Raw genomic sequence first — 22,225 nt, forward strand, 5'->3', positions numbered from 1 at the left:
TATTTATATAAAGCAAATAACTTTCATGCATTTAATATATAAAGTTTTAAAAGCATAATGCTACTTCCCGTCCTACCATTCCTCCCTCTCTTGCTCCCTTCCTCCCTTCTCCTCCCTTTCTTATTTTTCTTTTAATTTAGCTTGTGATCATGATGGGTATTTTCCATCAACACTCTGAAGACCCCATATATTTGCATCTTTAGGTTTCCTTTCACCAACGTGGGAACTTCTTGGAGGGTGGCTATTCACCCAAGGAGAGGATCCTGGCCCTGAAAATTGTTGAATTTCAACTTCAGCCCCATCAAGTCCCAGGGCAGGATCCCCAAATTTCCATTTATCAATACTGTAATCCTAATAGTAACTACCATTCACAAGCACCAGCCTGTGCACCATGCATGGGATTAGGGTCGTTACACAGGTTGACTCATTAATTCATGAACCAGGAGGGGAAGAGATCCAAGATGAGGGCCATAAGAAGCTTGGAAATTATAGGAGTCTTTGTAACTTTCTTGTACAGTTATTTGATGTTTTGGTAACCTTTTTCTTAGTTTCAATGACTTCAAATGATAGGGTCATTTTTTTAGGAGTCACAAGAAAATTTATGAAAACTTTCTTTTACTTCAGGAAAAATCCAGGCTTAAGAAGAAAGAAGCAATGTAAGTGAAAAGCAAGAGGCTATGGTGTGCATGGTCAAAAGTAGCTCTGAGGATGGGGAAAAGCCCAGACTTCAAGCGTTAGCTAGTTTTCCCTGGTGTCTACATTCCCCTCCTCCTCCGCACCAGGTTCAGTAAACTATCATGATGTCACTGAGCATGGAATTGGGAAGAAATGACACACATGTCTTGTTTGCTGATTGGGCATCAGCCCCAGGACATCCCATAGAAGAAAAGTGCCAGGAATGCCCTGCGTGCTGAGGTTGGGGCCAGCGGGGTCATTCAGTGTCCTCACTGAGCTCGCAGCTGCCTGAAGCTGGAATCTTGTGATTCCTCCTGATACCTTCAACTTCTAGCATAGCATGCAATGCACAGCATCCTTGTTTGTGGTTTGAGGAACGAGAGCCCGGATTTTTAATTTGGCTCTTTACTATTGTTTGACTGACTATGTCACTTAACCTCTGTAAGCTTCATTTCCCCTTACTTGAATGATTAGAATCTAAAGTAATTATTCTTTCATGTCATTTCTGTCTCTGAGAGGATATGAAAATGTACTAATTTTTCTCAAGATACATGTTTATAATTTTTCTTTGATTTTTTTGCTTTTTAAAAACCATTATTTTATCATTTATTTTTGTTTGAAAGACAGAGAGTCAGGAAGCAAGATAGACACACACACACACACACACAGAATCTTCTATCTGCTTTCACTCCCCAAATGCATACAATGGTCAAGTTGGGCCAGGCCAAAGCCAGCAACCCAGAATTCTTTTTCTTTTTAAAGATTTATTTATTTATATGAAAGGCAGTTACACAGAGGCAGAAAGGGGTTGGGGGAGAGAGGTCTTCCATCCCACTGGTTCACTCCCAAATGGCTGCAACAGCCAGAGCTGGGCCAATCTGAAGCCAGGAGCTTCATCTGGGTCTTCCATGCAGGTGCAGGGGCCTAAAAACTTGGGCCATCTTCTACTGCTTTCCCAGGTTATTGCAGAGTGACAGATCTGGAGTGGAGCAGCTAGGACTCAAAATAGTGCCTATATGGGATGCTGGGACTGCAGGTGGTGGGTTTACCTGCTACACCACAGTGCTGTCCCCCTGCAACTTGGAATCCTATCTGCATCTCCCCTGTGGGTGGCATGAACCCAAGAACTTGGGCCATCATCTGCTACCTTCTGAAGCACATTAGCAGGAGGCTGGATCAGAAGTGGAGCAGCCAGAACCCCATTTGGCACTCTAATATGGGGTATGGTTGTCCCAAGAGTCAGCTTAACCTGCTGTGCCACTACACCCAACCGGAGAAGAGACCTAGACATTGAGTTCATGTCAGGTTGAAGTTGTGGGGGAATTTTCTAGATTTTAGCAGCAGCCATCCTACTCCTTGTAGATCAACTGGATTTCTATGGGGCAGAAGAGAATTACTATCTGCCACTAAGGACTAAGGACTAAGAGGTGGGGCAGGAGGCTCCCCAGGGTATAGGGTGAACGAGCAAACTCAAAACCTAATCAGCCCCTTCTCTATGACATGGATGTTTCTCTTCTTAAGTGCGCTCTGGAATGTCAAATCAACCACAAGGGGAAATAGGGAGGAAAAATCTAGAGAAGATCTTCAACATCTCTGAATGATAAACCTGAATGATCAAGAAAATAGTTGAGCTGGGTTGAGTTTCAGAAATGAGTAGACTGATCTATCAGGTACAATCATGGCTGGTAGCCATATGTTAAGCCTGATTATATTGAATTGATAATAGTGGAATGCTTACTTGACAAAATCATAATCCATCTTAACATTTTGTTAGAAATTTACACCATGTTCCTTGGTCTTTCATTGTTTTCAAATACACTTCCCTCTTGCTTTTTGGAAGGCAACAATTTTTACTTCTAGATTCTGAATATCTCTTTTGCTTTCTGTAGTGCAAAGTTACACAAGTGAGCAATGTTCCCATTTGCAAATTTTGTCAGTACTTTGGGAAGGAATTCATCTCTGTCTGGAGTTTTGTGTTTATTTAAAACCACTAAGAGCTTTCCAACTGCTTCCCACTTATCGTGGGTTCCCATTCCCTTGCTGTCATGTTCATTCAAGCTTTTCCAGCTTGAAGATTGCTCTTCTTTGCGGATTACGGTGTACTGAGCAGATAGATAACACTTATTTACCGTTAGTGTCAGTTGTGGTTGATAAATGAGGGTTTGTGCTACAATTAAATGTAGTCCTCAGGTCATATAATCCAAGTGAAGTGGAGAGCTAATATAAACATACAAGTGAATGTAATCAAGAGCATTTTTTAATTGGTCTAGATGAAGTGGTTTTGCATCTTAAATTATTTGGAAACTCTAAGTGTCTCATTTTGCATAGAAAAGATTCATTGGCAACAAAAAAAGCACTGTGGGAAGGTCTTTAGGCAAGTAGATTGTTTTTTTTTTAAAAAGTGCATTTTTATTTGAAAGGGGGAAGGGAGAGAGAGAGGAGAGATTGTCCATCTCCAAATGGCCCCAATGGCCAGAGCTGCGCTGATTCTAAGCCAGGATCTAGGAGCTTCTTCCAGTCTCCCACATGGATTAAGGGGCCCAAGGACTTGGACCATCTTCTGCTTCTTTTCCAGGTGCATTAGCAGGGAGCTGGATGGAAAGTGGAGCAACCAGGACTTGAACCGGCACTCATATGGAATGCCGGCACTGCAGGTGGCTGCTTTACTTGCCAAACCACAGCGCCAGCCCCTGGCTGTGCCACTTCTTTTATTTTAAAGATTTATTTATTTATTTAAAAGCCAGAGTTACACAGAGAAAAGGAGAGGCCCAGAGAGCAAGAGAGGTCTTCCATCTGCTGGTTCACTTGCCATATGGTTACAGCAACCAGAGCTGCACCAATCAAAAGCCAGGAGCCAGGAGCCTCTAATGGGTCTCCCATGTGGGTGCAGGGGTCCAAGGACTTGGGCCATCTTCCACTGCTTTCCCAGATCATAGCAGAGAGCTGGATCAAAAGTGGAGCAGCTGGGACTCAAACTGGTGCCCATATGGGTACCAGCACTACAGATCTGGCTTTAACCTGCTGTGCCACAGTGCTGGCCCCTATAACATTTCTGATCTTGCTTGCTGATAATGCATTGTGAAAGCAACAAATAATGGCTATAGTGATTGAGTTCCTACCACCCATGTAGGAGATGTGGGTGGATGTTTTAACCATTGGGGAGTGAGCCACTGAATGGAATATTTCTCTCTCTCTCTCTCTCTCTCTCTCTGCCTTTTAGGGGCAGCGCTGTGGTTCACTTGGTTAATCCTCTGTCTGTGGCGTCAGCATCCCATATGGGCACCGGGTTCTAGTCCTGGTTGCTCCTCTTGCAGTCCAGCTCTCTGCTGTGGCCTGGGAGGGCAGTGGAGGATGGCCCAAGTGCTTGGGCCCCTGAACCCGCATGGGAGACCAGGAGGAAGTACCTGACTCCTGGCTTCGGATTGGCATAGTTCCAGCTGTAGCAGCCATTTTTGGGGGGAACTAATGGAAGGAAGACCTTTCTCTCTGTCTCTCTCTTTCTAACTCTGTCAAATAAAAAAATCTGCCTTTCAAATTAATATATATATACACATTTAAAAATTGACATCCTTCCATGCACAGAATATATTTAATAATGCAACATAAACAATTTGGAGTCCACCATAGCGTTGATAGGAACTGCTGAAAAAGAACCGAGCATAAATTTGTAGCAACTTTACAAACCAGGAGACAGTTTGGGTATGAGGTTATGTGTTTTAATACCCTTGATTATCAATAATTTCAAAAGCAGACTTCAATCAGTCTTGTTAGAAGAATGAATTTCTCCTTTATTCCCTTTCATATAATATTTCAGTAAAAACCATGTTCTTGGGGCTGGCACAGTGGCATAGCGGGTGAAGCCGCTGCCTGCAGTGCTGGCATCCCATATGGATGACAGTTCGAGTCCTGGCTGCTCCACTTCCCATCCAGCTCTCTGCTATGGCCTGGGAAAGCAGTGGAAAATGGCCCAAGTCCTTGGCCCCTGCACCTGCATGGGAGACCTGGGGGAGGCTCCTGGCTCCAGCGCAGTTCTGGCTGTTGCGGCCATCTGAGGAGTGAACCAGTGGATGGAGGATTTCTCTCTCTCTCTCTCTCTCTCTCTCTCTCTCTCTCTCTCTTTGCCTCTCTGTAACTCTTTCAAATAAATAAATAAATAATTAAATAAATCTTTAAAATACTACACTTGATCTTAGCCAAAAGGCCGAGAAGCGATAAATAAATCTTTAAAATAAAAACCATGGTCTTATCAAGAGGTAATAAGAAAGTATGCAGCTGCTGAACCTGTTGGGAAAAACAATTATTGAGCTATGTTAGCTGCAGCAATTATTTCATAAAAACCTTTTTATATCATTCTCTAGATTTTTGCAATGTTACAAATATTTTTCAGCTTCTTAAAATTTGTAATTGATGGTGATTCATTTTCTCTTTCTCGGTAATTATTCATTTCCGTACCTCATTTTGTATTAGCAATTTTGTATTCTTTTTCTTGAGGTTGCCCACAAAACCAAAATGACTCTTGTGATGAGGCGTTTCCTCCCAAGGGGCAGATTCTTCATCTTTCTCAGGGATGAACATGGCTCATTTCTGATGCTTTGAGAAGTTGGGATGTGCAAAAGTGTTTCATAGCTGTGGTTTTTCTTGGGGAAATTTGCTCAGCCTCCTTGAACTGACAATTCCTTATCTATAAAGTAGAAAAGGCTGACTCACAGGGTTGCTTTTGGGACCCAATGGGATAAAAATGACAGATATGGAAGGGTGTTTCAAATTGTCAAGTGCTGCCTGGACAGTTGGCTTGGCACTGAAGCTTGGAACATGGGCCCCCCTCTTTCATTCAGGCTCCACCTTACTAATCGTGTGTCCTTGAACCACTTCCTTTTCTTATCTGTAAAATGGAAAGAAATGCGCCCCACTTACAGGATTGTGGTAGGCATTTCACAGTGATCTCTCTTATTGTTACAGGTTATAACTGGGATTCGTTACCAAGACCGTGTCAAATAATGCTCCTGGAAAGCTAGGGGGGAGTTACAGAGACCTTTTGAAATGAATTCATTGCTTTTTACTAACAGGTGTGAATTTTTATTTTAATACTTTCATTTATATGAGATTTGCAGCCATGAATATAATGCTGACGTCTAGTTTTATAATTAACGGTATCTTGAGTTTTTAGCTTAAGTATTATGAATGAGAAATACAGCATGTTGCTAAGTCTTAACTATTTTGTCACATCATTTATCTTGTATAACAACAATAGTAGGCACTATTAAATACCCAGGACCTTGCAGATATCCTGAGATTTTGGTTAGTTGAATTAATCATTATTAATTATTAATTCATCATTCTTTATCAGTTTTTTAAAGTACATCATTTTCTTATTTTTTCATATTTATTTCCCCAGATTAGCTATAAAGAAAAAAAAACTCTCAAATTTTGGCTCTTTTGTTCTTCCTTACCCCAGCAGGAGAGATTTCTCCTTTTCTCCTATTTGAAAACTTTCTTCCAATCCATAGCCGTATCACTCATGAAGCTAATCAGGGGAATGGCCTCAGAATCTGTATTTTGGGGGTGCTTAGCCTCAGAGATCAGACAATAAGATAGGAGCAGAGAATTGTGAAGAAAATGACACCACTCACTGGTACTACAAAGAAAAAGCTAGGGGATGCTCTGTGTGCGCCTTCCATGAACACCCGAGTCTACTTTCCTGGCAACGATGTTCTTTCATGCACCTCCCCAACAGTGATTCTCTTTTGTCAGTGAATTTCCAAACTTGATGGCCTCCCCTGTGGATTACATTAAATATTTCAGTTATAACTGGTATACAACAAACCACCCTTAGTTTGGGACTGTAGAATGGTAGCATTTTATTATGCTCATAGATTCTGGGGGCTGCAACTTAGGTATAAAGTTTCCTTCCCTCTGCTCTTTGACACCTGGGGCTTCATCTGGGAGGACTGGAAGAACTAGTGGTGGTGACTTGAATGGCTGAGGGCTGGAATCATCCAGAGGCTTCTCCACTTAGTGTTGACGTCTGGGCTGCATTTATTCAAGTTTGGCTTCGTCTGGAACTATTGCCCGGAGAGTCTACTTGTGGCCATAGCACTTGCACTTCCTTGTGGCAGTTCAGGACACCAGGAAAACAAGGTAAAAGATGGATGGCCTTTTATGAGATAGCCTCAGTAGTAACAGTGTCACTTCTGTCATACTCTATTGATAGAAGCAGTCACAAGCTTACCCAGCTCCCAAGAAAGGGACAAAGACCCCATTTTTCCCGTGAAAAAATGGTATGGGACTTCCAGCCATGTTTTAAAATCGCTTCAATGTGCAAGTTTACCTTAACAACTGAGGACCAGGAAAGAACACCTATAATGGACTTCCTTAGACACAAATCTTAAGAGAGAAATCTTGGTAAGAAAAGTGAGGTGAGCTACTGTGCAATCCAAGAAAGGCAGTGTTCTGTAGGCTAGAAAGGGCTTTGTAGGATGGAGACTGACAAGTTGATACCCTGTACTCTGTACTTGAGACTTTCCATCTTGAGGATCAATTTCCCTGGTTGGCATGAAGAGACAGAGATAATGTGAAGACCAACATAAGCCTTCTGTTAACATTCCAGATTAACGAGGCAAAGCTGGAGCAACATTCAATAGTTGCATATACTCAGTCGTGATTTAGATGAATGGATCACAGTTAATTAGAAAGGAAACTATGATTCTTATGTCATTGTAAAGTTTAATTTTGTGAGAAACGTCCTGGTTTTAAAGACCTAAGTCATTCTTCAAGTCACATAACCACATGTCTGGTTTATCTGTGACATAAAAAATAATAACAAGAACAAACATTTTGAGTGTTTATTATGTGCCAAATATTAGACTAAGCACTTTATATGGGTTTAATCCTAACAATATTTTTATGTTATCTGCTTGTTAGAGTGGAGAACTGAGGCTTATGTAGATTATGTACTTAATGAAGTTCTGGAAGCTTGTAAGATATATAGTGATAATTTGAATCCAGCTGGCATATTTTATAATGCCTAATGATAAAAGTTTTTGCTAATGTGGCTACCCATTTAGGATGCTACCAATATAATATCAAATTAAATTCTGACTAAATCTAATTAATCTAAGTCAATAAATATGTGCTGGATAACTCTTCAATCTAACTGAACTAGAATTTGGTGAGAGGTTAATGTGAACCAGGCAGTGGCATTTGGAGTTGACAAGATGAAGCTTCATCTTCAATGAGAGCTTATTCTCTATTAGAAGAGTAAAAACACAGAGATAGATAATTAAAAAAATATCTATTTATTTGAATGAGTGACAGAGAGAGAAAGAGTGTGAATGAGACAGACAGTGGTGTTGGTGGGGGGAGAGAGAGAGATTGCTCTTTCATCTGCTGCCTCACTCACCAAATGCCCACAAAAGCCAGACTGGCCAGGCTGAAGCCAGAAGCCAGAAACTCCAACCAGGTCTCCCATATGGGTGGCAGGAGCCCAACCTGGGCCATCATCTGCTGTGTTCCCTGGCACATTTAGCAGGAAGCAGAGTAGCCAGGCGTCACACTGACACTCCAATATAGAATGTCGGCATCCCAAGCAGGGAATTAACCCACTGCACCACAATTGCAGGAAAGTCCAACTGAATTTTAAGCACTATCTTGGTGCTACAAAGGTTAAAAAAAAATACGTAATGTCTACTGATGTAATATCTGCCTTTAAATACTGGCAATTTGGGGCAAGCAATTAAATTAGTGTATGCTAAATCTTTCTTTTTCCTTTTGTAGAAAGCATTTCCCATTAAATTTAGTTTCATAGTTGCATAATTCTCCCTGTACCCATAAATTTTGGCTTAATAAATACTAGCCTTTATCACTGTTGTTGATTCTCTTATTGTTCTCTACAAATCCTTACTTATATTGAAATGTTTTGATCATGTCATCTATTTTAGCAATTCTTAAGTCCTCCCTCCTGGAGTCCTCCATCCTTCTCCAATTTCTACTGATTTCTCTCTAGGCTTGCTCTGCTGGTACCATAGCACATATTTAATGTCCTAGGAGCTACTATGTTTGGAAAACATTTGTCTTCCTCTTCCTTAGTTTAATCCATTGCTTTACATGGATTGATTGATTGATTGACTGACTGACTGATTTCATCCACCAGTAACTTTCTAAGAAAGGGTATGTCAGAGAATGAATTTTCCACATGACTTTTCTTCTAGGGGTCCAGGTCTCTTTTGGAATGTTTGCTGTCTGCTACCTTTGTCTTGACCTCTTTTCTCTGGAGGCTTTTTGGAAGCTTCTCCTTATGTCTGATAGTTTAAAATTTTAAAATAATATTCACTTGTGTGACTTTTTTTTTTTCAATTAAATGGGATGGGTATTCATTGAGCCCTTTCATTTTCCTTTAGTTTCATCACAGGAAAGTTTCTTGTATTTGTCTTCCTACTGTGTTATTTGTTGTTTTCATTTTTAAAATTTCAGGAACCATATTGTTTTCTGAAAGGTTTTACAAAATCACTTTGAGAGTCTCAGATGCTGCCTTTGATTTGATTTTACTCTATGTCTATCGAGAGTCTTCTGATTAGAGTAGGTGATTTCTACAACAATCATTCATTCATATGACATAAATTCAGAATTTAATTTGCTTACATTTATTTTATGTTGTGCTCTTTGATTTGCCGTCATTTTGCTGGGCACTGGATGGGATTCTTCAAGCTGCAAATTAGGGCCTCAGAAAAAAATATAACATAATTTAAGCTTGTTAATTTCATAACCTAAGAGTTAAATCATCTTTTATTTCTCTACACCTTTCCCATGAATCTTATGGTCTTCAGCAATACTGAGTTTATATTTTGCATTTAATAAATAATGTTTATTAAATATTAACATTATTATTATATATTAACATTATTAATAAATAATATTGACATTACTCTATGTATTTGTTATACAGACCTGTCATGGGCTTATTTAATTTCTTTCAGTTCCTGGTGTCATTGGGCATTATAAAAATTATTTATTGAATGAATAAATGGTGGAAAAGTAACCCACCAAGAGAACAGCTTTTAAAAAATAACTTCCTGTTCCAAATTAATTTTTATTTGTGTAATATATGTAGCTAATGCATTAGAAAACCTTGCCTCTTAACTGTGACATGATATAAAGGATAAAAGCAAGGTAAATGTGAGCACTTCTTGGGTTGTGTTTGTTTGAAGGACACTCCTGTTCTCATTGGCCATTATAATATTATTTTCCTCTGGGAATACTTCTCCAGTGTATCACAAAATTCAGTGTGAGAAAATAGCCTTTCCTTTATAGAAACTTGTTCTGTGTTTAAAGTGAATAGAAGCCATCTGTTCAATAAAAAGCAAAATGCCTACAAAGAAACCATAACAAACACATCCATTGTATGCTGTTCTCACTTATGATATTATTAGATCTCTTTTAAATGAGAGACATTTAAAAACACAGCTTGAAGTATAGCCTTAGACTTTGCTAATTTAGTCCTTTTTTTTTTTTTTTTTTTTTTTTTTTGTAGCTCCCCTCAATTAACCTGATAGGGTAAATTAGAAAGCATAAGTCTCTTGTGAGCCTAACTCAAGGTCTCAATTCATCAATGTCTTAGTGTTTCTAAGTTTCTCATAATGTTCTCCTTTAAATGCAGTGTAGGTTTGCATATTGAATGTTTTAGAAAGGAGATTTCTAAGATGCTTCAGATTTGGCTTTTAGTGGATGAAAATGATAGACTCTGTAGAGTTTGTTGATACTTTTCATATGAAAGCTGATTAGCACTTATAGCTAGGCAAATACTGGGCAAAGTTCCATTTGATTTTCTCCAAGATTGATCAAGATTTTCACTTGTCTGTCTCTTGTTTTCTTCTTTTACAATTTCTTCCTTTCTAAGGGTCATCAAAGTAGGATGTACTTTTCTCTGAAGGGAGAACTTCCACTTTGAATATGGCCTTGTCTGAATACTGATGGAGACTGTGGACTTAAAAGGCTTTCATAGCCTTGGCGGCTCATGTCAAGAGCCTCGGGTGATCACTGATGTCATACATAAGAGTGTTAACTGTTAAATTAACAACAGGAGTCCCTGTGCACTAACTCCCCATGCAGGACCTCTGTCCTCAATGAGCTGTACTCGAGAATTAACTGCAAAACTTGTTCTCAAACAGTTTTTTTTATGTTTTGTGTGTGTGTGTACAAATTGTTGAAATCTTAGTATAGAGTTGGTTTTCTGTGTATAAAATTAATTGAAAATGAATCTTACTGGAGAATGGGACTGGGAATGGGAGAGGGAGGAGGAAATGGGATGGGAGTGGTGGTGGGAGGATGGGTTTGGTGGGGGAATCATTATATTCTTAAAGCTATACTTATGAAATTAAATAAAAGGGTTCTTTGGAAAAGAAAAAAAACAGTTTCTTCCTTCCTTCACATCTACATGAAGAGGCACAAATTAACTACCAGCTTATTCTTTGACAATGTTCTCATCATGTTTTGTGGTTTTCCTGAAAGATGTAGTCTGATTAGATAATATGGTGAGACAGGGCTGCTGGAAGGAGGTAAGAGTAAGGTGAGTGGGTTGCGTGTGTGACAGTCTTCAAAAGAACCATCAATAGGCTGTGCCTGGTCTGGAATGCATTTTATTATTAATTTAAATGGACATTATGGCCTAGGAATTGCCATCTGGTTCTAACACCAGGCTAAAAGGGCTTTGAGAAGATCACATAGCTAATCACCCTATCCACCTCCCTCCCTTCCCTGCCAACCTACCCTGTGCCAGACACCACTCTGGTGAACAAAACAGATGGAAAGATACTGACAGAGAGATAATTTATAAATAGTTGATAATTTATTTATGTGTTATCTTATAGAGTGATAGGTGAAGTGAAGAAGTGTAAGGCAGAAGAAGGCATAGAATATGCTGGAAACAGGGAGTGAGACTACAGAATCTATCCAAACCCACTGGGTCAGAATATCCAGGGGTATGTGAACATGGTTTCTGAATTATAAACAAGTTCCCTGTACTAGTCAGAGTTTCATTACTACAATTAAAACCTCTAAAGGACTTTCTTAGGAAGGAACAAGGTTTGTTTTGGCTTGCAATTTTAGAGATTCATAGTCTAACACTGGGTGATCCCAAAGATTTAGGCTTCTGGTGAGACTAGAGGATAGCGGAGGGAAGATCACATGGTGAGCCAGGAAACAGAGACAGGAAGCACTTCCAACTGTCTCGTAAGAACCACCCTACAGGAACATGCTAGGTTGTATACCCAACTGTCTCATGAGAACTGCCCCGTAAGGGCAAGCCACCAATGACATAAAGATCTCCCACTAGACCTCCTCCCAGATGCCATAATTATATCATGTATCCACCCTTCATCTACCAACCATTAACATTAATCCATTAACCATTAACATAAGACTTTGGGGTTTAAGAGACAGCAGGAGTTGAGAGAGAGAAATCAAACTCTAACACTTCCCAACGGATTGTGATAATTTACACAATTTGGGAATTACTGATCTCAATTCCTAGTCATGTATTTATTTCCTAAGTTGAAAAAAGCCATTCTTCTCTGAGTTTCATAGATTTTATCTTTCATTCAGATAGCCTTGCTCTATTTGGTTTTTTTCCTTTGAAGACATTGAATACATCTTAGCATCCCACGCTCTCTCCCATTTACTCACATGCTGATATTTGAAGGTTGGCTTTCAGAGGAGACAGTGAAGTCAGTACTGGACATCTAGCCTGAAAGGCATAATGATTGGCCACAATAAAATAGCCCAGAGAAGATGTTATTTAAACAACAAGAGTTCTAACAAAATAATTAACTATCATATTAGTTTATTTAATTATATGGCAGTATTTTTGTTTGGACAAGAGGATGCAATTCAATTTCCTTTTGTGAAAAAAAATGCAGAGTCATAAATTTTTATTATCTTTATCTATGGAAACAGACTATTCTGGATGTCTCCAACATCATACAACATGTTGACCAAACATTTGGACAAAGCAATAAATCATGATGAACTTTGTCTAATGCTCTTATTAGTGAAAGATTAAAAGCTAAAATATCCAGTAAATGATTTAATAAGTAACCCTTGCTCTTCAGAAGCATAAGTATTAGGTCTTCCTATAGGGAACTGTGTTGGAAACATAATTATTGGCTCTCAGCTGCTCTTAGCAACCACATGTTTGTCTGTTAGTAGATCCTGGAGTCCCTATTTGAGCTGAATATTTGTGCAGAACACATGAAAATGCCTTTTCTCTGGACCTCCACCTGAAACATGAGAAATGGGATAGAAATAAGGGTAGGAAATGAGTAGGGCATTTCCTATTTATTTTCCAATGAGAGTGGTTTTTTTTTTTAAAGGTTTATTTATTTATTTGAAAGGCAGAGTTACAGAGAGACAGAGGCAGAGAGGAGAGAGAGAGAGAGAAAGAGAGAGAGAGAGAGAGAAGGAGTCTTCCATTTGCTGGTTCACTCCCTAGATGGCCACAACAACCAGAGCTATGCCAATATGAAGCCAGGATCCAGGAACTTCTTCTGGGTCTCCCACATGGGTGCAGAGGTCCAAGGACTTGGGCCATCTTCCACTGCTTTCCCAGGCCATAGTAGAGAGCTGGATTGGAAATGGAGCAGCCACGACCTGAACCAGTGCCCGGTGCCCATATGGGATACCAGCGCTGCAGACCGGGGCTTGAACCCACTGCACCACAGCATCAGTCCCGAGAGTGGGTTATTTTTAATTTACTATTTTAAAAATTACATAGGTCAATATTATTTTTGTTTTTTAAGCATACGACTTGAAGACAATCTAACTTAACTTTGGCTTCAAAGTAAAGTGGACATATTGGGATGTATACTGATTAAGAAAATACAAATGTACTTCAAAAAACTCATGAAAAAATAGAATTAAAAGAGAAACATTTTGGCACAAAATTTTTGAAATCTATGTATTTTTTATAATACACATTTTCATGTGCTTTTTGAAGACCCTGCACATACATGGATTTCAAAATTTTTTGCACCAAAACAAACTTATCTTTTCATTTCATTTTGCATTTTCTCTTTTAAGAGACTCTTCCTTTTTTGAATGGTTTCTAACCTTAAAATTGCTGGGGTCTTTTTATAGCACTTCAGGAGCTAAATAAGTAAGTCAGAGGCATCCTGATATAGTAGAGGAGTTCTGAAGTTGAATTCAGAGGAGCTGAGTTTGAATTCATGTTACTACTGATTATTTGTATAGTTTTTATGAGTTTCCATTTTTACTGGCAAAAACTGAAGCAATGCATAAATCCGAGGGCTATTGTAATGACTTAACAAAATCACATGAAAACATCATCTGGCAAGCTATCTAGCTTACAGAACATGCTCAACTACACTAGTTCATGTAACGGGACATGATGTTTCATCCAAGAAGCCATGAACATTATCTGCTTGGTGAATCCTACTATGCCTGTAGGAGAACTTCCATATGGAAGAATTTATTCACAATGATTTTAGTAGAAATTGTGCACTTCTTGGGAATTTTTTTTTCTATTACATTTGCTGCATGTGATCATACAATTAAAAGGCCAAGACCTTTCAGGCAGCATTCTACAAAATAGCATTATTTAATAATACCCTCCATTAAGAAAATATCTGCTTAAAAAAATTATCTGAATAGTCTGTGTCCTTGGTTCTGTTGGTTTCTAAGATAAAAGAAAATGCTGATGACCATGTGTAGGTGATGGAAGAAGCTGGTGTGTGGTGTGTGTGTGTGTATGTGTGTGTGTTTGTAGGAGTAGAGCATTTATGAGGATTTTGGTATTAAAAGGTTGTTAAGTGTGTGAAGGACTAGAGTACTATCATGGGCTGTGTTGCATGTTATCTTACCTTTTCAGTTCCAAGAGGCTGTTGGCACCTTGAGGGCTTCTCTTAGAGAGCAGCACAGGTTCACTCTTGTTTGATCCTTTTCATCTTGGGTTGCCACAATATGAGTGACAACAGCACTGAGCTTCATCTCCATCTTTGCAGACAAAGGGAAGTCGTAGAGCTTTAGCCAGAATGTGTAGAGAACATAGGATGGCTTCCCTTTGGCCTCGCTTTGTAATTCAGGAAATATACTGATTCCTGGGAAGCAACACCGGCTTGCTTATGGGGAGGAAAATGAAATAGCCTCTTCGAGAGCAACAGAACCAAGGTGTGGTTATGAATATGCAGCCATGGCACTTGCCTTTTTGTGCTACAGTTCACTGAGCTTGGCATCTACACATTGAACTAAGAAGACAAAAAGTTTATAATTAGTAATCCAATGGTAGTTTTTTCACTTGATGTTGCTATATGGGCAAAATGTTGAAATCTTTACCTAATATATACTAAACTGATCTTCTGTATACAAAGAGAATTGAAAATGAATCTTTACATGAATGGAAGGGGAAAGGGAGCGGGAAAGGGGAGGGTTGCGGGCGGGAGGGAAGTTATGGGAGGGGGGAAGCCATTGTAACCCATAAGCTATACTTTGGAAATTTATATTCATTAAATAAAAGTTTAATAAAAAAAAAAAGAAGACAAAAAGTTTGTAGCAGGAGAGCAACTTACAAATTGTTCCCTTTAATCAAGGACAGAGTCTTTTTATCATTCTTTTCTTCGTGAGTACTATTTTTACATTGGATTAAGCCAGGAAAGCTCTTTTAAAATTAGTCTGTACCTATTAAACATTTCATAAATGTTTTCTTTCAGTGTGAGAGATATAAACACTAAATGATTAGAAGTGGAAAATGAATTAGTACAATTCTAAAACAGTGTGTTATTCCAAAATCAAATAATGTCGGAAGTGCCTCTGGTATATATTCATAGCCCATTAGTAAGACAGTATTGTCCATGCAGTTTTGGTTTTAAATTGTTTCATGGGGAAAAACGTTGATTATGGGTAGGCTCTTTTCTGAAACTATTTGCCAGTGGGGCTAGAATGTAAGCTTAAAGAGTCTCAGAACTGGTTTGCCTGAAGGCATTTTCCCCTGTAAAGGTAGTTCTCTTCAATAAAACAATCTCAAAGCAATTTCCTCAAAATGTACACAGGGTAAAGCAACATGGGAGCGGTGAAGGAAAGCAAGGGAGAAACCACGACGACGTGAGCCAAGGTCTGGCCTTACACTCGACAGGCCCTAAGGCTCACTGGGGGAAGGTGAGGCACAAATAGGACCTGATTTAGGCAGCAGTGGCAGATCTGTGTCCAAGCAATTGTGCAGGCAGGAGGCTTTCTGGGAATGGAAGTCCAGCCCGTTGGATCAGACTCTTGGTGTAAGTGCAGTTAAAATATGTCTCCCTGGGGGCGTTACTTAAAAGTCAAAGAGAATGGACTGAAGCAGGTGGAAAGCTGTGTGAGTTTTATAGACATGAACTTGGCATAGCAACAGCTCCAGGGCTTGCAGATTCAAAATGCCATAGAGGAAGTGTTCCTTAAACTGTGCTTAACATTTCTAAGTCTCCCAGGAGTCAGACACAGTTCCTTCACTTGCTGGGTGGGCATCTTTTCTTTAACTAAAGCCATCCTGTGTCAGCGAGGAACTGGGAGCATGGTGACTTTATTCCTCTTCCTAAGACTATGAATGGGGGAAATAGAGAACTCGGAGTCTAACTCGCAATGCACCATTTTGGGGAATGCAGAGTGAAGTAGCCGGACTGATTCTCCTTTTCTTCTGCCCCAGGGCCTACAGGCAAGTGTGCAAAACCTTATAGGCCAATAAAATGTGAATGCAGTAGTCAGGCTCTGAGGGTGCCCTTTAAAAACAAACACATTAGCCTGAATTACTCCGAAAATCAATTTGAAACCTCAGTGACTTTGCTCTTACTGGAAGAAGTTTCCTCAGACTGTATCTGCTCCATTTTTTTCAACTCTAGAGTAGTAAAAGATCCATTATTGGATGTATTTCAGCGGTTACTAGGTTTTTTTAAATCTATAAAGCACATATGGTCTGAACTAATTCCAGATTCTGTGGTTCTCACACTTGTGGGTCTTGGAAGACTGCTGCTGGGTGTGCCCTTGAACTGCCTTTCCTGACTTCCTTTTCACGACTCAGCGAATTAATTCTGTTTTCAATATTTCATTCATTTGCCCATTGATTTCCTCATTTCTTTAAGGTGTCTGTATTGTCTTGCATTGCACTGAGTTTCCTTACAATAATAATTTTGCATTCCATTTCTGGCATTTCACAGATTTCCTTCAGATACAGCCTAATGTTCCATTAGATAGCTAGATCTTCTTGTCTGGTCTTTTTTATAACAGAATTTATTTATTACTTATATCCCATCTATTGCAAAAAGAACTTTTTGAGATGTTTTAGGACTTTCTGGGACCTGATAATGATAGTTTTTGCTGAAAGAGTGGGCAATAAGCCTTTTCCTTCCAACTTAACGTTCTTTGCCTTAACTTTAACTCAAGAAAATGTTCATATTTTTGTTTTTGAAATGCAAGAGAATACATTGAATCATCATTTTGGAATAGCAACTGAACCTGATGGAAAGTCCTTTCCAAAAAACTCCAACATTTCTACTTGGTTCCTCTTCCTGCTTTCTATCTCCTTAGTAAATATTTCACTCATTTCACCCATTGATTTCCTCATTTCTGTAAGATGTTTATCTGTTTTCTGTTACATTGCATTGAGTTCCCTTATAATAATTATTTTGAATTTGATTTCTGGCATTTTACAGATTTCCTTCAAATCAGGACCTCATTCTGGGGAACTATTGTGTTCTTTTGGAGGTGCCACAATACCTTGTTTCTTCATGTTTCTCGTGACATCTGTACATCTGGTATAATAGTCCTTTCTTCTTTGTGGAGTAGGTTTTAGTAGAAAAGAGTTAATGGTTTAGCTGGAATGCAGGGTATAACTTGGCTGGTTGTTTTGGCTTTGGTTCTAGGTGAGCCTAGGAATGTAGCCTCTGAGTGATTTCTTTGGTTTAACCAATGTCAGCTGTGCCTACAAGCGGCACAGTGGTTTATCCTGCCGCAGCTTGTAAGGAAGTGTGATTTGGGGGTGAATGTGGGCTTCCTGGGATGCGTATGTTCAGTGCCCAGAGAATTCAGTGTCAGTTATACCCGGGATTGTGATATTCAGGGCCTTGTTCTTGGTGCTAAGGGAGACAAAAGGGGGCTGTCCCCTTGTCCCACTGGTAAGCCTTGGTGATGCTGTGGCTTGCGGCGCAGATAGCTGTGGTTCTAGGACTGTGTGATGTGGATGGACCCTTCCTCAGGTCCTGCTAGAAGGGAGCAACTCGTGTTGGGGCTTGTAAAACAACACTCCTATACCAGGACTGGGGCACGTGAACTCAACCCTCTTCCAGTCCTTGTAGGTGATTACACGGTATACAGGAGATTTTGCTCTAAGAAGGTATGGGTCTCAAGAGGTGGAATACAGGCAGGTACCTCCATAGATCCCATGGGATGCATGCTGGCGGGTCTGAGGAAATGAATACTGACTGTTACAGCCCTGGTACTGCACGGTACACTGGAGCCCGTGTCAAGTTCTCCCATGGTGGGAGCCAGGTGTTGGGGTCAGTGGTAGCCTGAAGTGGAGCAATACAGGTAGAACATTCTGGATACCATAAGCAAGTGCAAAACTCTGGAGATGATAATACCAGCTGTAACAGTCCCAGTTCCACAAGCCACGGATGAAACTGCCCCCGCTTCTCACTGGGTGTGCAGCGTGTTGCTTGGGTTTGTGCCTGGGGATCCCAGCTCCGGGAGCGATGAGTTGTGGAGGGAACTCCCTCAGGTTGGATCCAGTTTTTTTTAAAGATATATTTTTCTTTATTTATTTGAAAGGCAGAGTTACAGAGAGAGGGAGAGAGAGACAGAGAGACAGAGGGAGAGAGGGAGAGAGGGAGAGAGGGAGAGGGAGAGAGAGAGAGGGAGGGAGAGGGAGAGAGGGGGGGAGGGAGAGAGGGATAGGGAGAGAGAGAGAGGGAGGGAGGGGGAGAGAGGGGGGAGAGAGAGAGAGGGAGGGAGAGGGAGAGAGAGGAAGATAATCTTCCATTTGCTGGTTCACTCCTCAAATGTCTGAAGCAGCTGGGATTGTGCCAGGCCTAAGCCAGGAGCCCAGAGCTTCTTCCAGGTCTCCCTTGTGGGTGCAGAGGCCCAAGAACTTGAACCATCTTTCTCTGCTTTCTCAGACAACTAGCAGGGAGCAGGATTGGAAGTGGAGCAGCTGGGTCTGGAACTGGTGACCACATGGGATACCAATGTCGCAGGCAGCAGCTTAACCAGCTACATCAAAACGTTCACCCCAGGATCTGGACTTTTTATGGACTGCTGCTGGTGCTAGCCCCCAAAAAACTAAGGGGAACATGCCTGGATAACGTAGGAGTGAGCATAGCTCTTGGGGTTATGACCCAAATTCCCACAGTTGCAGGATGCCTGGGGACTGTTTTCTGCCCCATTAAGTTGCCCTAACTCTGGCTCTGGTGGCTTCTTGTAGCAGCAGAAGAGAGATCAGCTCTGAGTCTACGCTGCTAAGTTTGGCGCTCTGTGAGTGTTGGGGAGGGGAGGGCGGCAATGTGGCTTCCCTTCTTGGAGCCAACCAGTCACTCAGACCTCAGGCTGGAGTTAAAGGCAGTGAGAGACTGTGGAATTCTCCCCCGGCTAACGCTGTGGGCAGTGGGGTATACAGCACCGTCTTTCCACCTTTGCTTGGGAAGCTAGCGACTCGTTGCCTGTCGCTGCACCAGGCCACCAGCCTCAGCAGTGTGTCCGTCTGTCCTCTAGCCTCCCTGGCTCAGGGAGTCTTTGTTCTGCTCTGACACTTCACAGACGCTTCCTGTCAGTCAATCTCCTGGAAATGTGGGTCTCTCTCTGTTTTTGTATATCCTCCTGTGGCTGAAATCCGTATGATTCCCACTATTCAGCCATCTTGTTAATACACAAGCCACTTATTACAGTAGCATAAAACATTTTAAAGAGAAGGCTTTCTTCTAAGCTTTCCTTCTGTTAGGTATGGTATCTACAGTAGAGAACGTAGCACTCTCTGATTGACATCTTTGTCATACTTAGGTAAAGTACAGAAAATATAGAACTTTTCTGTATTTAAATAAATGTAGTGTTTTAGTTGACCAGATTGAAAGTATCTATTAGAGTTTAGAAAGAGTTTATCTGCAAGTAAACGCCATCCAAATTGTAGACCTTTTATTTTGCTTACAAAAGTTTGTGTCAACTAAAGCAATCTGAAAGAAAAAGTCGAGAAAAGATAAGAGAGAAAATGTATGTCCATAAATTGCTGAAAGAAAAGTTGTATTTCACATCTGATTATGTGAAGCAACACCTTTCCCCCTCTGTGACTCATTGAAACAAATTGTAGAGAACAGGACCTTGTCTTGGTAAGAAGACAGTACTCTACACTTGGATAGAAGGTCATGGTGATAAACAATGTGGGCAAGAGAGAGGGGCGATTTTGTTGCTTTTTTTTTTAGTTTCCATTTTAGTACTTTATTGTAATTGCTATTTGACTCTATTTTTTTCTTTTTTCAAAAATATTTATTTATTTATTTGAAAGAGCTACAGAGAGAGGGGGAGAGACAGACAGAGATCTTCCATTGGCTGATTCACTTCCCAGATGGCTGCAATGGCCAGAGATGGACCAAGAGGAAGCCGGGAGTCAGGAGCCGGTGCAGGGGCTCAAGGACTTGGGCCATCTTCTATTGCTTTCCCAGGTGCATCAGCAGGGAGTTAGGTCAGAAGTAAAACAGCTGGGACTCAAACCAGTGCCCATATAGGATGCTGGCATCACAGGCACTAGCTTAACTCACTGAACCACAATACTGGCTCTTATTTGAGTCTATTTTCACCAATGAGGCAATATTGTGAGATTTTTTTCCCTCCTCTCTCTTCATCAGCTTTGGAAAAGACATAATTTTAGTCCACTCTATATTAAAAAGGCTTAATTCACCACTAAAAATACTCACTAAATAAAAAGCAGGAAGACCCAATTCCACAGGTGTATAAATAAAGGCTAAAAATGACAATCATATCCCTAAATGACCATTTCATTACTATACTTTTTTTTGTATTCTATATTAACTGCCACGTATCAGAGAAAATATATTTGTCCTTTTGAGACTGACTTATTTCACCAAGCATAATGGTTTCCACTTGCATCCAGGATTTCATTCTTTTTTCCATAATGTGTGTGTGTGTGTGCGTGTTTGTGTCACATTTTTTTTATCCATTCATCAGTTGATGGCCATCTAGTTAATTCCATATCTTAGCTATTGGGAGCTGCTGTAGGCATGGGAGTTACAAATAACTGTTTCATATGCTGGTTTTATTTTGTTTGGGTAAATTTCCAGTAGTGAGATGGCTAGGTCATATGATAGATCTAATTTCAGATACCTGAGGAATCTCCTAGTGTCTTGCATAATGGTTATACTAGTTTACATTCCTTCCAACTGTGGGTTATGGAACCTGTTTCCCCACATCCTCACTAGTTTTTATTGCTTTTGTTTTCTGCATGAGAGACATTGAACTGGGATGAGATGAAACCTCATTGTAGTTTTGACTTGCATTTCCCTGATTGCCGTTTGTATTTGATCCTTTGAAAATTGTTTATTCATGTTCTTTGCCCATTTCTTGATTGAATTGTTTGTTTAGTTGTTGAGTTTCTTGTGCTCCCTAAAGATCCCAGATATTAACCCTTTGTCATATGCATGGTTTGCAAATATTTTCTCCCATTCTGTCAGCTGCCCCATTGCTTTGTTAAATATTTCCTTTGCAGTGCAGACACCCTTCTTAGCTTCATGTAACCCCATTTGTCTATTTTTACTTTAATTGTCTGTGCTTCTGGGGTCTTTGCCAATAGGCTTTTGTCAATGTAAATATCTTGCAAATTTTTCTTGATATTTTTCTTTAGTAATTTGGTGTCAGGTTATATATTTAGATCTTTGATCCATTTTGAGTTGATTTTTGTGTAAAGTAGGGATCTTATTTCTCACTTCTGCATGTGTAGATTCATTTTTTCCCAGCACCATTTGCTGAAAAGACTATCCTTTCTCCAGGGATTGATTCCAGCTCATTTGTCAAAGATAAGTTGGTTGTTATAGTTCTCTTTCTTTGTTGTATCTTTTTCTGGTTTTGGGATTGAGGTGATGCTGGCCTCACAGAAAGAATTCGGGAGGATTCTCTCCCTTTCAATTGCTTTGAATAGTTGCAGAAGAATTGGAATTAGTTCTTCTTTAAAAGTCCAGTGTAATTCAGCAGTGAAGCCATCTGGTCCTGGGATTTTCTTTGTTGGGAGTGTCTTTCTTGTTGATTCAATTTCTGTCTTGGTTATTGGCCTGTTTAGGTTTCCTGTGTCTTCACAACTCAATTTTGGTAGATTGTATTTGTCCAGAAATCTATCCATTTCTTCTAGGTTTTCCAATTTGTTGGCATATAGTTGTTTGTAGTAATTCCTGATGATTGTCTTTATTTCTGCAGTATCATTGTCTTTATTTCTGTGGTAATATTCTTTATCTCTGATTTTATTGATTTGAGTCTTCTCCCTCTTTTTTTTTTGGTTACTTGGGCCAATGATGTATCTATTTTG

At 40.0% G+C, this 22,225-nt stretch overlaps 1 pseudogene; it reads right to left on the reverse strand.

The window, feature by feature from the left end:
• Positions 1–4,819: 4,819 nt before the first annotated feature.
• LOC133766161 (U2 spliceosomal RNA) lies at positions 4,820–4,888 on the reverse strand (annotated as a pseudogene).
• Between the last annotated feature and the right edge of the window lie 17,337 nt (positions 4,889–22,225).

The sequence above is a fragment of the Lepus europaeus genome, chromosome 8 (genome assembly GCF_033115175.1).
Source record: "Lepus europaeus isolate LE1 chromosome 8, mLepTim1.pri, whole genome shotgun sequence".
NCBI classification, from domain to species: domain Eukaryota; kingdom Metazoa; phylum Chordata; class Mammalia; order Lagomorpha; family Leporidae; genus Lepus; species Lepus europaeus.